The 16029-nt window shown below is 43.0% G+C and overlaps 1 protein-coding gene across 3 annotated transcripts in view; it reads right to left on the bottom strand.

The window, feature by feature from the left end:
- The window catches only part of TANGO2 (transport and golgi organization 2 homolog), a 41066-nt gene extending 33338 nt beyond the window's left edge, over window positions 1-7728 (bottom strand). For 2 of the 3 annotated variants that reach the window (XR_014229610.1, XM_082325193.1), the window contains exon 1: window positions 4436-4482. The gene's annotated coding sequence lies outside the window, so the exon portion shown is untranslated. Of the gene's footprint in view, window positions 1-4435; window positions 4483-5038; window positions 5176-7597 lie in introns of those variants that run through there. The other variant, XM_082325194.1, reaches the window with a different exon arrangement.
- Window positions 7729-16029: the final 8301 nt, after the last annotated feature.

The following is a 16029-nucleotide window of genomic DNA, read 5'->3' as shown; positions in this document are numbered from 1 at the left end:
TCTTTTTGTCACCTCATCAACTCTGCTTGATGTTATTACAGTTTTTTAAGTTACATTTGTGCTTTTAGTAACTCCAAATACCAAACCAGCATTATTTATCTGGGGCTCCACCTGCCGGCCTTGAAACAAGCATAAGTGTTTGTAGGTCCTATATAAACAGTCCGACCTTTTTTGGTATTCAGACAGAAGTGTTTAAGCCAGCTAAAACAGAGCTACCCCTTAAATAACAGTGATACTGAACTGGCAAAGGAGGCAACCAATATATTTTGGTACCTTCTTCAATCAAAGCTGACATTGCATTTGCAACCCCTGTTGTGGTTTTATACCCAGGGCTAGATGTTAGCCTTACAACATGTTTTTATTCAAGAACTTTAAGGCAGACTCAAATTTGGATATTTTGAAATTTGAGACAATTAGCAAACATTAAGAGGAAAAGAAACTGAAGAGAGGTTGTCATAGACATGGTAAGTACATAAACATTTAATTAAAAAAATCTTCATACAGGTGCCATTCTCTCAAGCTCACAGTCACACAAAAGAGGATGCTGCAAATATGGGGATGAGACAAGCCTATTGCGCAGAGCTGCCATGACAAAGCAGATGGGCTCAACTCACAGCCTTCTCGTCATTCAGCTATAGTCTCCCACAGATCAAGGGGAGGAGAAGATGAAAAATATTAGATCAGCACTGGCTTCCACACCTGCAACGTGATCCTACAGCAAGTCCAAAGCTTGACCAAAAACTGACTTTCTAGCTCCATTTCAGCAGAAAATGTGTCTTCAGAACTATCGTTACAGACACAGGAGGTGCCTCAGTTTAAAAACAAACAATCAAACAAAAAAAAGAGTTCAAATGAAAAAGGCTAAGTTGTGGCACAACACATGCCTTCTGGCTTTCTTTTTTGAAGACAATACAAGCCAGAATATGCATGCTGTGCAACATGACAAGGTCTGCAGAATGGGGGAAGGGGAAACCTTACTATAAAGTGGAGACAGTGAAGACATATTGCTCTCCGGATAATGAGCTTTTCTAAAATCTAGTTTGATTATTCCTAGTCAATAAGACAACGGTTACCAAGGATGAAATGATAGCAACAATCTCCTATTTCTGTAACATGTTTCTAGTTTGCTGTCTAACTTATGCCTAATACACACAAACCAGCTTGACAAGAATTACAAACATCCTGTAATTAAGCGTTCTGCTCCAAATGGCACTGCTGATTTGGAAATGCCATTAAACTAACATTCTTATTCTGTGCTACTGTACTCTGTTAGACAGTACAGTGTGTTGTTTTGCTCGTTTTAACGATCCGTTAAAAACCTGAGTGGATACGCGCCAGCATAAGGTAGCATTTAGAGGGACTACCAAGAGACCAAAACATGATAGATTGTGTATGTTCTTTTCATAGGGTTTTACCATCATTTGGTTGATTAGAAGCAATCAGTTCACAATTTGGCATAACACCATTTTACTCTTAAGAACTCCCAGTAGCAGCCTTTGAAAAATGAAGCCATTTGTTATGTATTTTGTTTTCGCAAATGAAGCATCATAAATAACATCTGTCAGTTACCACAGCGATCTCAATTGCTTCTCAACTGATCCAAAACTGTGGTTTAGGTGCAGTCTGAGAGACAGCTAAAGATCATTAGTCACTGGATTCTGGTAGTTTTATCTACCACAACAATAACTCATGGTCAGCAGAGTCTAAAACTATTTTACTGCTTCTTTTGAATTTGTCCAAAGGAAACTGAGCACTACACTCCTCAAATGCCCATAAAGGAATGAAATTGGATGCATTTTCTCTCAGTAGTGGAATAAGATTATTTTTTTTTATACTGAACTTTAAAATCATGGAAAATAAGAGATGCTTGATTAGCTTTTAAAAGTAATCTACTTTTTTTTTTTCCTCCAGAAAAGTATGTCACAGCTGCATTTTTAAAAGCATTTTACTGATTTGCTTTTGCACTTCCCTTGTGTAGCACATGTTCCTGTGTAGTAATATTAATCATTAAAGATAAAGATGAGAGGGAAAAGATGGATCCATGATCTGATGCATTTCAGGTTGCTCTCTATAAAGACAATTTGTAACTAACTGAGGGTTTGTAACCCTAAGGTGAAGAGTCAGTCTTCATTGCAAGAGACAGCAATGCAAAGTAGAACACTTACAAAAACACAGAAAACAACATGTAAAGTGCATGCCATTCCCAAGTTTAATGAGCTATTTTTATTTTCAGCTCCCCAGTTTCTCTGTCCAGCATCTTACTAGATTAAGTCCACTGTACAGCTCCCAAGAGAAAAAAAGGCCAGTAAACATCACCTTTCAGCACACCATGCTTTAAAAACATTTGCAAGAGATGGAGTAAAAGAGCCTTTCCCCTAGTTTCTCAAGAGTGCTAGCAATTGTTCTCCTCTGCCACAGTTCTACACATCGAATCTTTTGCTAGACTTCCTCCTTCTTTTAGGCAAAGACTGTTATTCTTAGCTTTCACAATGCTAATGTTTTCTTCAGGGAGGAAGTGGCTAAGAATCGTTGGGGGGGGGGGGGGGGCAAGAAAATCCACTTTCCATTTCTTATTCATAGAAAGTCTATGTTACAAGTAGTTGGAGGAAATACTTACTAGAAGAATCATATATACTTGCTCTGTTCTTATGTTCTTCCTTAGAGATGTTCCTCTAGACCCTCCCAGAGAAAGAATACCAGTCTATATGGACCTTTGACCTGACCCAGTACGTCTGGTTTATATTCTTAAGCTTAACTTCCTGTGACAGAAAGGCTGCAAAATCATCACTTACATAATTGTGGTTTTATTTCCACCCTTCCCACCTCATCTACAGTAACTCCGAGATTACTACATACCCTGAACAAAACTTAGAGGGGCCATGGGGTGATAGACATCCTACAAACTTGGCGGGGGGGGTGGGGGGAAAAGAAGGGACCAAGGAAAAACACAAACCCACGGCAGTTAAGTAGATGAAAGAAGTCCTGCAAGTATGCTTACTTAAGAAAAAACATATTCATTTCTTTCAAGGTAGCAGATACAAAATGAACATTACGACACAAGAGCTTATTGCTTTGAGTTCAAATAACCCTTCTAGGAGACATAAGGCAAGGCTAACAGAATTTTGCTAGTTCTGCTGTTAACAGTTATTTATTTAATTGTAATTTTAATGTGCTCTTTAAAAGATCATGCCCGTAAGAGTAATTTGGCTGCTTACTATCAGCATTCAGCAGGTTCACTTGGAATTGCTCTCACAAGAGCAGCACCAGTGCCTAGGCCTACCTACTTTACTGCAGGTATGTTATATGTCTGGTGGTTTCCACTTGCAAGAATATCATTGCTGTGATGGTAGACAGCCTATTACTGAGTCTGGAAGAAGTGTAAGTTGTTAACAAGAAGCATTGCCAAACATACCAAAACAATTACAGAGAAAAATACTAGCTCACCCTTTAGCCACTTCGTTCAAAATATTAACTGAGTATTTGTAATGAAAATAGATAGCAAGTTGGCTTCAGTTAGAGCTGAGATACTTGAATCTCTGTACAGCCAGGATCAACTACGTCAAACTGCGGATAAGAACTATGGGAAGCCTGAAAACAACTCAACTAAAAAAAGTTATTGAATTTAACAAAAAAAAAAGTCTAGTTTCTGTTACATATTTTGAATTTTAAAACCAGCACGATACACAGTGGAGAGCAAGTTAGGAATCCAAGTGTGCCTCAGCACAGCCTGTGCCCAGCTGGCCTCGTATAATCACAAAAGAAATCTCTCCAGAGAACTCGAGTGTTTTCAATACCTACAAACTGACACATCAACAGTTTTCAGTGTCTTTCTGTGACCGTTTCTTGCCGTGCTGCCATCAAAGGGTCACCGCCCGCTACAACGATCACCTCATCAAACTCCTGTATGTGACGCAAGTACCAACCAGCCACCACCAGAGTTAAATGCCATCGCATAACCAAAGAAAACAAGCGTCGGTTCAACGCTTTAAAATGCTCCAGCACCGCGGCTGCACGAATTCAGGACGAGAAGTTTCTCGCGCAGCAGGCGCTGCGGGGCGGCGCCTCCCTTCGCCGTGAGGGGCGGCGGTCGCCGCCACGGAGCGGGGGCCCGTGGCGCTGGGCCCGGCGAGGCCGGCCGGCCCGCCGCCGCCTGAGGCGCACCCCCCAGCCCCAAAAAAGAGGAGCCGGTGAGCTCCCGGCCAGGCCGCGCCGCAGGCCCGGGCTCCCCACCCGTGACAGGCGAAGCGACCCAGGGCTATTTTTGAGACGGGTCCCCACCCCTCCCACCCAAGCGCGAACCAGGAAGGGCGACGGCCCGCGGTGGCTCCGCCAGGACCGCGCGGGAGAAGGGGCCGTGGCCGCAGGGCCCCCCCAGGGCCGCGGCTCCCGGGCGGGCAGGGCCCCACGGGACAACCCGCCAGCGGCCCGCACTCACCCGGCGCACACCAGCGCATCCCCGCCGCCCGCCTTCCGGGAGCGCAGCCAGTTCAAAACAACGCCCGCCCCTATTGGCTCCGTGCGCCCCGCCCCTCCGGCGCTATTGGGGGACGGATGCCCCGCCTCTCCTCCTCGCGCTGCCATTGGCTGGCTCGCACACAGGTGCCCGGTGGGCGCCGCCCTCTCCCTTTCCCGCACTGGCCCGGGCGTCGCGGGGCGCCGTGAGAGGAGCCGCGGCCTGCGGCTCCCGCCCGGCCCGAGGCCTCCCGCCGCCGCCGCCTGACGGGGCCCTGGCCCTGGGCCTGGCCCTGGGCCTGGGCCATTCCGAGAGGAGGCAGCACTGGGTGCTGGGAACATCACCTTCAACACAGCCCTGCGCCCATGTCCGCCATGGTGGACTGGAGAGGTCGCCTCTGGTGTTGTGTAGCACCTGGGCTGCTGCTTGGCCGCCTCTGCCGGCTTCCAGTGTGTTTTGTTTCAAGGCACGACATAATAACATCAAAGGCCTGATCAGAGCTTCAAAGGGCTCGTACCTCTGGGGACTGACACACCCGGGACTGGGTTGTTGGTAATGTTAGCGAGGTTGGATGCAGCTCCTTACCCGTTCCTAGCAGGAGGTCGCTGCGCGGGACGCGTGTCAGCCTGACTGCCTTCGGGAGGGACGCCGCCACCAGCAAGGCCCCGCAGTCACTGCGCCCTCAGCTTGCAGTCGTATCAATTCAGGGCAGGGCAGCTTTCCTGAGGACTGAGGAAAACACAGGGAACAAAGTCAGATTTGCTTTCAGTTATTAAGCCCAGCATGATCAGAACTGATAATCAAACATTTAGTAATTTTCCTTAGATCTGCAGATTTAGGCTGGGATTGGATCCGTGCCACCTTTTTGTCCTTTCATACTGAAATATTAACTTACTCATGGGTTTTTCAAACAAGATTTCAAACTTTTTTTCTGACACTTTTTCACAGGTGGCAATAGAGGGTTTCAGTGGAGCCTGTAAATTAAAAATGTTTTATGGTGAAGCCTCTAAGGGAAGACCAGAAAAGCCTTGACTGCTCTTCTAGGTTCTAACACTGACAAACACAACAGACGGAACACTAATGAAAAGAACTCCCAGGGGTATGTCAGTGTGTAACGTGGCTTGCAAGGCAAAACCTTTCATCCTGGATGAAAACCTGAAGTCAGTTGTTAGCTCTACCACTGGTCTGCCAGATGACATTGAGCAAGTTCATCTCGATACTTTCTTTCTCCATCGTCAACAACGGGATGATGGCATTGACCTTCGCAAAGTCTTTGAGCTCTACTGATGAAAATTGCTGGGTGAGTATATTATCATCATTATTTGTACTATTGCTTTTGAAACGCAATAATAGATTGTACCTATTACCTACATATATCAACCTTAACACATATAAAGCTAAAATATATTTATGTTTTCAGGTAGAGTTGTTATTTAAAACAATTATCTGATGAATAAGTAGTCGAATTATACAAATCTCTTAATCTCCATTACATTAAAATTGGTAAAATGCATGCACATTAAATGTAATTTATTGTTCTTTGCTGTCACTATGTTTCTCAAAGTATAGACTCATCACTGTGACCAAAGATTATTTAGCTTCTATGCCTGATACCCATTAAAAATCCTCAGATGATGGGTGTGCATACCTTCAGTAGGAGTTATGTCCGTGGGAAGAAGAAAAGGAGAACTGTCCATAGGCTTAAATGTAATGGTGTTAGTTTTCACTGATTTTTAATTTTTTTTCATTATTTTTAATACACATGGGAAGTTAGTATAACTTCAGACTCATTTAAAAATGTTTTTTTAGGAGGTTTCACAAAAACAGCCCGCTGCAAGGATTTGTGAATACTGGATTTGGTGGCCATTCAGACTCTTCCTTCTGTTTTCTGTGTCTACTTTTTGTTCTGCCTAAAACAGCTCGGTTGTTGTTGTCCCTTTTAGACCCCATCCTAGGGGATCTGTGTATAGCTCCCATTGTTTGTCAAACTCGAATAGTCGGATCCCAAGTAGGCAGGGATTCTGTATCCACTTTAAGTATCTCTAGTGAAGGGAGTGGTACTGGCCATCGGTGCAGAACCTCTACTGGAGAAAGCTAAAAAAAAGCAGCAGCTTAGTGAAAAGCTAATTTGAATTGTCCTGAGTTAGTCTCAAAAACTAAAAGAGAAATAGTCCTGACATTTGTTTAAAAACTTTGTTCTCTCTCTTAAGTGCTGGAATGCGTGTTGTATGGAATGCATAAAGCACACCTTAAATGGATTAAGTATCTTTTCCCTGAGATCTCTCAAAAAGTATTTGCTAAGGAGGAGGCATCAGTGACCCAGGCAGTTTTCTAGAGATGAGTTCTTGCTCTGATCCTGTTCAACATCTCTATCAATTGTCTAGATGATGCAAGATCTTTCCAAGTAAAATCTGTAGCTTAGTAGATGAGGGGATAATTCACATAACTGATTAACTACAGATGTGCCCAATTAAATCATCCCGGTCCAAATGCATTTTTAATGTCAGAAAATGCAAGCAAACACATTGGGAAATAAAGAATGCAGGGATGGGGACTAGCTTGACAAGAAGTACTTCAGAGAAGAATTTACCTGTTACTATATATAAATGTTTCAACATGACCTCTCAGAGCAATACTGTGGTAAACTGGACTAATGTAATCCTTTAATGTATAAAATACGGAATATATAGGGGGGAGAAGGGGGCGATACTGCCTTTGTCCACAGCACCAGTAACGCTGGAACACTGCACCACTTCTGGCACCGCCGTTAGGGAGGAGGGGATAAACACTAGAAATGAGTCACAGGCGGAACATAAAAGTAATGAAGGGGCAGATAACGAGACATAAAATACGGGATTTAGGAAGCTATTCAGCTTATCGGAGAGAAGGCTGAGAGGTGACTCCGACTGTGCAGGGACCCTGTCCGTGGCGGGAAGGTCAAGCCAGGCACCTCCACAGGGATGTCGCGACAGCGCTACCTGCCCGCACCGCGCCGGCCCGGCCCTCTGTCACGGCGCGTCCCAGACATCCGCTGCACCCAGGATCTCCCGGCCTACAGCTGTGAAAGCACCGTTTCGTTTCCCCAGGCACAGAAAACCCTCCGCTGGGCTCAGCGCTGCGGTTAGGGCGCTTTCGCGTACCCACCCAGTGCGGTGACAGACAGGTCCCCGCCGCTCCCGCCGAAAGCACACAGCCGGTGCACCGCTCCCGCGGGCAGCGGCCGGCAGCGCCGTGCCCTGCGCACCGCGCTCTGCCGTGCGGGCAGCCCCGGTCCGGCCCTCGCCCCGGGAGCGGCTCCCCCCGGGCCGCGGCGGCACCTCAGCACCGCCCGCCCTCCGCCGCCGCGGCTCCTCAGCAGCGCCCGCCCTCCGCCGCCGCGGCCCCGCTCTGACGGACAGTCCCGCCGGCCAATGCCACGCCGAGCGGCCGGCCAGCGAGCGGAGCGGGGCGGGCGAGGGCCAATGAGGCTTTGGTTGCTGGGCGCGATCGCGGAGGAGCTGCCCAATAGGAAAATTCGCGGCGCGGGAGGCGCGCGCCGGTTTGCGTGCCGGCCGCAGGCGGGCAGCGCGAGGCAGGGGTGGGCGGCGGGAGCGGGTCGCGGCCTCGCTGCCCTCCCCGTCCCGCCGGCCGCCGTGGCCGTGGGGCGGGGGCGGAGGAGGGTGCCCCTTCCCCTCCGCTGGTCCTCCCCCCCAGGTGTGAGTGTTGAGGAGCGATAACGCCCCGCTTAAAAAAAAAAAAAAAAAAAAAAAAAAAAAAAGAGTTGGAGAGACGGTGCGGACACGGGCTGACGGGAGGCGCGTTCCCCCCGCCCGGCGGGCCTCTCCTGAGGGACGCGCCACCGGGGCGGCGGTTTTCTGTCAGCGCCGCTTGGGGAGGGCAGGCGTTCCTCAGCGTTGCCCTTGGACCTTCTTTCGGAGCGGCCTCGGGGGCCGCCGGGAGGACCGCGCTCCTCCCGCCGTGGCGAGCGGGACCCGGAGGCCTGACGGCAGCGAGTTTATGTGCTCCGTAGCGAGGAGACATCCCCCGCCTGCTCTAAAAACGCAGCCAAAATCGTAGTAGGAAAGGTAAATGCACGAAAAGGGTTAATGATTGCTTCCACCTCCCCCTCCTCCCCCCGCTGGATAAAGACGGTCTTGGGTACCCTTTGTAAATAGGAATGTGGAGGTGGGAGGGGAGAATCAGCCCCGCTCCCTCTCCGGTGCCGCCTCGGCGGTAAGCGGGGATGGGGAGGCCGGTGCAGCCCGGGCGCCCTCCCGGGGGAGGGCGGGGGGGCCGCGGGGGGGCTCCCGCTGCGGGCGGCGGGAGGGGAGGACGAGGGGCTGTCGCTGATGTGCTGCCCGGCGGCTGCTCCTCAGTATTTTATTGAAGAGTTGTTTTTTGGTTTGTTTTTTTTTTTTTTCTTCCTTTTTTTGGTACACCCGCCTCCTTCAAGCCAGCAGAAGCAAAGAAAATAAGCTGAGGACAGAGAAATAAGAGAAGACGGAGGAGATGGTGAGCAGATCATTGGGTTGCGGGGCATGAATGAGGCTGCCGGGCTATTTTCTGTGAGAGGTTCTTGCAGGGTGTAGTGCGTTTGGGATGATTTTGCATCACGATTGCAGACTAGCCTTCTTTGTTTGCTAAAGATTGCTCTTTAAGGTTTAACAGCGTTCATCAGTTTATTGTGAGGTACGCAACGAGGAGCTGATGTATACGAATAGCTAAAATTACATACGCAAGCCGCACACACAAGCAACCCCTAAACAAACCAACATTGTATTAATCCTGCAATATGATGGGCAGTTCTTGCCATGGAGGGAAGTCATTGCTCAGGTTATTTGTGGCATGCATAGGAGATGAGTCTCTTTGTAGTAAAGACTAAACAAAACTAACCTATTTCTTCACAAACGTGAAAGCCATTAGACTTAAAAGCCAAAGTTAGTTGTTTTTTTTTTCTTTTCATTTTCCCTGCAGTATTGCTGTACATGATTAAAATCTAATGTTTGCAAAACTTGATCAACTCTTTAAAATGTTCACGTCTAGCATGCGAATAGTAAAGACTGCCTTTCTCCCTTTCTCTCCTTTTTTTTTTTTTTTTTTAATGTAGGCACTTGTTTGTGTATGTGGAAGGGGGAATTTTTATGACATGTACTTTGCTTTTTGCAGTGTACTGTTGTGCCTTAGGTAGGTCACAATGCAAAATGTGATTCTTAGCATGTTAAAAAAAATAAAAAAAACCCGAAGCAGTTTTTTTTTTATATCAAGTGAAGACCTGTTTTTATACTAGAAATGTCTTAAATGCTAGATACAAGTTTGTGGGGAAAAAACCTCCTGTTTTGCATTAATGGGAATGCTTTATGGTAAAAATCATGATTCTAAATGACAGAATATTGACACTGGCTGATTGTATCTTCCGTGGATGAAGTGCTGCAGTCTGTATTAAGTACATTAGCCATTTAAGCTTCTATAAATTTAAACATATTTTGTTTACAAAATCGTGCAGGACTGCATGGTGCAGTAGTAAAATCTGAAATTTTAGTGGCTTAAGAAATGTTGCAAGGCACTGCAAAAGAAAAAAATTGCAGCTTCATGTTAAATCTGCTGTGGGGAAAAAAAAAAGATCTGTTATAATAAAGTAATACAGGATATATATGGTGACTAAGGTAACTGAAAGGGCTGGGTAGTTTGGAGCTTCTACGGAAAATAAGTTGTGAACTATGCTGTGATCTTCATCATGCAAGATATTTGGATGGATGGCTGTTAAATGTATTTTAAGCAACATCTCTGTAAATGCTTGTCTGAAATATTTAAATTATATGCCCCATTAGGCAAATGGATTTATCTTCCCATTGCTTGGCTGAAGGAATGTGTTAGGAGGGCAAGGTTTGGAAGAACAATACAGTTTGACTGCATAGTTTCACTGCATAGTTTATCCTCGTGTATTGTTCAGAGATGCATAGAATGTATTTTATTTGACATTGGTGATCTTTATAAAGTTGACTTTGCTGATTTTATTTTTATGCCGTAGTTGCTGTCAATATAAATAACTGAATTTCAATTAATATAACCATAGATTCGACCTACTATTTAGCTAGAATGAATGAAAAATAGTTCCCTTCTTTGATTTTCATCTGTTCATTCAAAATCTCTGCAATGGATTTCAGTCTCAGCAATTGTTTAGTATTGGAAGAACTGGTAGGAGTTACAAATAGAGAGAGATTCCCATTATATTGAGTTAGGACACTGCACTAGAAATGGCAAAATTCCTGCCTTTTGCTTAGACTTCAAATTTTGTACAAACGGCAGTTTAGAGAAGATGTCTTATCCTGAAGACCATCTGCATGCATATTACAGTTATATAAAACTAAGCTTCTGTATTCGATTTTATGTAATGCAACACATTTCTGCAGTGCTTTTGGTGGATCTTGGTTAGTGTCAGAATTGATACACTGTGAGGAAAACCTGTTAGAACTCTTGTGCTACCAGGTTTATAATTTGTTGCTCTTAATATTTTATTGTGTGAGTATAAATCATTGACACAAACATTGTAAACAAATGCTGTAGCAGCTAAGTGTGAGATTACATTTAGCTTATGTCTTTACTGTTTAACCAGAGTATGACAGTATCTTGTCTAGTGTGAGTGCATTCTATTCCTAATAGCCATCACAGTAATCTTCAAAGCAGAAAGGTTAGGTTAAATTTTTTACTTTATTGCCTGTCTCTACAGAAGAAGGAGGAAAAAGGCCAACTCCAGGGTTACACCAATATGGATAGGGAAAGAATTTAGCAAATGTGTTGCGTGCAGTTACCTTAGTCAGACATATGAGTCACCTGGAAATTGGCATTGAGACTTCTGTTAAGATTAAAAATCACATATTTTTAGAAAAAGTGTTCTTTCCATAATGCGAAACATATAGAGTACACATGTAACTTGGCAAACCTATTTTCTTCAGAAAAGGGCATTGCCAGGATCATGGGTTTAAGCATTAAAATAAGAACAAGGAGATCTTGAAGTTTTTCTCTTAAATTCCAGGTAGGATGTGGTCTACATGTGTGCTGAAGCAAGAAGGTGAGACACCTATCTTAACATCTGAAAAAAGTAGCAACTGTCTTGCATAATGAAGTGTTTTTTATTTCCCTCATCTAACTTGTGTAAAACAAAGCCAAACTTAAAAAATGGTGGTGCAAGTTTTTTGTTCCTTGTTTGTCCTTTTCACTCCTACCCTTGCATTTTGCAGGTGATCCAAAACAAGCTGTAAAGCTGCTTCTGGTTCTATGTGCTGACGTTCTAGAGGTCTAGATCTTCTGCATTAGCTTAGGTTGCATTCATTTTAAGTAGTAAGACAAATAACTAATTCTAGTGAATCTACTACTTTTTATGTGTCTGCTTTTCTGCAACATTGTAAGAACAGGCAGTTCAATTTAGTAATATGCAATCTTTTGAAAGGCTGGCAGTCAACCCGCTAGCATTTTCAAGAAGTAGCATTTTTGGTGTGTGGTATGTAAAGGGCTAATCATTTAATAGTAAATGGACAGCATCTATTATTCATCATTAACTTGTACACACTACATCAAATAAAAGATCATTTTAGAGTCCTGATAGTGCTCATTGATTGTCACTGTGTTTCAGGATAGTTTGATGTTTTGACCCACCAAAATACATACCTTTCTTAGAACGTCAGTTAATCTTGGGGATAAAAAATGTACAAGAGACCAAGTAGGAATGTATATATGGGTGGCATTTTAAAATATTTTAATCTCTTGTAGAGAACACTTCAATTTAGTTAATGAAGCTCATATCTAGTCACTACTCATTCCTACAAAGAACATGACTGAATATATTTTCTTATAGTAGTCATTACTGGGAGCACAGCACTATTGAAACAAATGGCCTCTTTCTGAAAATAATGAATCTTAACTAAGTAAGGCATCATTATACCCCTGAAATGACTGGCTTTATTGATTTTTTTTTTTTTTTTTAACTGATTACTTTATAAAATTCTGTGAAAGCTGATACTGTGTTTACACCCTCATATTTTGCCATGTAGTTATATTTTTCTTGTCCAATCTATAAAACACTTGAAAGAAATGTCACTGGTTCCAAGTAAGAGCCATCTAAAGTTGGTTCTAAGAGGCTGGCCACAATGAAGTCAAGGGATCTGCTTAATCATATCTTTCAAAATCAGGCCCTCTGAGGAGTTAACCTAGAAAAACCGAATCAGCGGGTACTTCTGTAGCTATCTAAATCTGTGTTTTCTGAAGTGTAGACTTTTTGCACAAGATAGATAATATTTCCTAGCAATAGTACACTGAGGAAAGAACCTGTGAGCCTGAGTATGTACAGTTCTGCATCTCTCCAAATACCTGTTTGTGAAGGATCTCTTGGTCTGGTTCTGCAAGTCGTATTCCTCTGTAATCAGCTGATATTAATTACCATGAGACAAGTTGAGTGATTTTGAATACAGAGTATATTTAGAAAAAGCAATATTGTAGTATTTAGATCACAGATTCCAGGCTGAGTAGCTCAAGAAAGTAATATTCATCCAACAGTTGTCTAATGGTGATACTGCTGGTGGCAGCATTACAAGACACTAAGATCTGTTCAGAACACATAGGCAGGATTGTGCTTCTCTGCTTCACTCTCCAGTTTATGTTGCCCTGGGAAGACCTTTCTGTTTGTGAACTGCATGCAGTATGCTTTATCTCTACTAATACGATGGCTTGCTTGGACAGTTTAGGACCTTTGTTCCATAAGGTCTTTGACTGCAGTGTCAAAATCTTCTGTGCATGCTTCAGTTGATGTTGTTTATAATCATGGTTTTCCTGCATCTCAGGGCACATGCATGTTGTTTCAGAAGCTGCAACAGGGTTTCTGTGAGCTACTGTACGGTTATATGCCAGTGCACCACGAATCTATTAGCTTATGATTCGTAGGTCAGGGAGAAATTGGGGTATTTTGCTCTCTAAGCAGTATCATCTCTTTGCTGCTTCAGTGCTTACATGACATCTCAAGTTGGCTGAAGATTAAAAGGACAGTGTCAAGGTATCTTTCACAATTTCATTTTATTATTTATTTTGTTTGCCTTATTATTGCTGTCATAAGCCATTGGAAGCCTGAAGTCTAGTTCCTTGCCAACAGGCCTTTGTCCTCCAGAACAGTTACTGTTTAGCTGCTTATGGTTTATTTAAGAGTTGTGAAGCGTTTACTGTCTTCTGAAATACATTACTGAAGACTTACAGCTTAAACATTGCAAGCAAGTGAGAGGGAAGAAGTGAGTAAATCAGTCTGGGGCCGGTCCTGACATTGTGTAGTTACGGTAAACTCAAAATATTTCTTCTTTTCCTTATTTCTTTCGGAATTTAATAATTTGGGAGTATAGAATTAGGCATCAGTGCTTCCTTTGTACAGTCATCCTTGAGAGTGGACTTTCCAGGGGATTGATATCAAGACCTGCATTCTTAGTTGGGTATGTTTTGAATTATTTAATGAAATAATCCCTGTAAGAATTCTTACAGGTGCGGTGATATTGACTGACTTTGAGGTGCCAAGCAGCAGCTTAATTTGGAGTACTGGCCAGAAAAAAAAAATCTCTACAAGATCTGAGCTTTGTATTACACATACCTTTTTTCTTTTCTAAGCTTAATTCCGCTCCCCCCCCCCTTATTTCTGCTGTCATAAAAGGAATGATCGTGGGTTTTTGTACAGAAAAGGGCTACCTTAACTTGTTGCTGTAAGAAAGTCTCTTCTTAATTGATCTACATTTGTTGCAATGTAGAGTTAGTGAAACTGGAGCTACTGTTTCTGGTAATTTAATTGCCTGTTGTTCATCTTCTCTGGTGGTGTAATTTCTACCCAGGAGTTGGAAGTATATCAGCATAATTCCTCCATGGGACCTTCTCATTATAGTAAAAATTCTCTATTTAATTTGGGTTGTGTAGTGGTATTATTTTAAGTAACTGCTAGTCAGAACAGTGTGCGATCGCTTCTGTCAGACTTTTACTGAATTGTTCCTATGGATAAGAAACTGTATTGCAACTAATCAACGGTGTCCACATCTACTGGATTCACAGCTTGATGAGAGGTGAATGTATGTAGTGGTATTGGATAAACTTATTTTTGTAGGTTTTAAATGGAAAAATAATAATCTTTTTAACCATACTCAGAGTAGGAAAGGTTGCAGAGGTTCCCCAGAGGAAAGTGAATCGCAGAGTGACTTCAAATATGGTTCATAAAGCGCGGGCTGTCTTGAGGAAGGAGAATCTGAGATGTGACACTTAAGTTGGGGTAGTTACAATAACTTCAGGCATGTCAATTAGATGCCTGAGTTAGAAAGGGCAGCTGCTTCTGGCTGCAAATAAAAACAGTGGGTAGAGACAGACAGACTTCTCTGAAGGTTGATTCAGTCTATGAGTCTGAATCAAGTGTTTTAACTGGCGCTTTGAAGGAGCCTCTCTCTCTTTGGATAGTATACGGAGACTAATATGGATAGCATATGGAGACTAGCTTCTTAAATTAAGCATGTATGTCAGGTGCTGAAAGTGAGACAGCATGAATATTATTCTTGTTATGTGTACATCAGAACTTTGAAGAACTTTCACATGGTGGGTATTTTAATTGCTCATTGATGGGTTGAATTTTCTTTAGACAACTGTTCATATGCCTTGCCTATGAGGTTAATTGTATGAAGCTGAAGGGAACAAAATAATTTTGGTCACTTTGTGCCGTTGTCAGAACTTTGAAAGAATTCCGCTGATGGTTGGTTGAGTTTCTTGTGATGTGTACTGACATAACATCGCTCATAGCAGCCTAGTAGAATCCATAAGCTTGCTACTGCAAGAGTTTCTGTTTCTGTTTTGCTGTTCCTGGGAAAGAGAAGGAAGTCTTAAACAAGACTGCCTATGGAGAGAAAGGTGGGCATGAGCATGACTTACGGTGTTATATTGGGGTTTGTCAAGGAGAATCCCTCTAGTATCAACAGGAGATACATGGGAAATGCAATTCAAGTGTCTCATAAAAAGTGTTCCCTTAAAATGGAGTGTTTTGGTGTTTTTTTTGTTTGTTTGGTTTTTTGTTTGTTTGGTTTTTTGTTTGTTTGGTTTTTTGTTTGTTTGGTTTTTTGTTTGTTTGGTTTTTTGTTTGTTTGGTTTTTTTGTTTTTGTTTTTTTTTAAGGAAATGCAAGTTTTATTAAATGTTGCAGTGCTTCCTAGAATGTGTACAGAACACTGATTATTGATGTAGACATTTTTAACAATATTCTGCTCTTTCCTTTGAGATATAATCCTAATATTTTGTTAATACTTTACAATGGGTTAAAATGGCATGAAGATCAGATTGCTGGAAGTAGGAAGTCTCTTGCCTCTCATGTCTGGATCTGTTTCTCCATTTTGATAGGCCAGTGACAATGAGTGTTCTTGTTTTGCTATGTGTCTACTCTGAAATATTTAAAAGAAAAATGCTTATATATGCTAACATTAATGAAGTGTTTCATACAATTGTGATGATAACATTATCTATACTTCACCCTTCAATACTTCACAGATTGTTGGCTTATGGTTAGTATTCTGCTGTGGTATATTGCTGTCAAGTTTTGATTTA

This window comes from Platalea leucorodia, assembly GCF_965183815.1.
Source record: "Platalea leucorodia genome assembly, chromosome: 12".
NCBI lineage: Eukaryota > Metazoa > Chordata > Aves > Pelecaniformes > Threskiornithidae > Platalea > Platalea leucorodia.
This window is presented reverse-complemented; position numbering and strand designations above follow the sequence as displayed.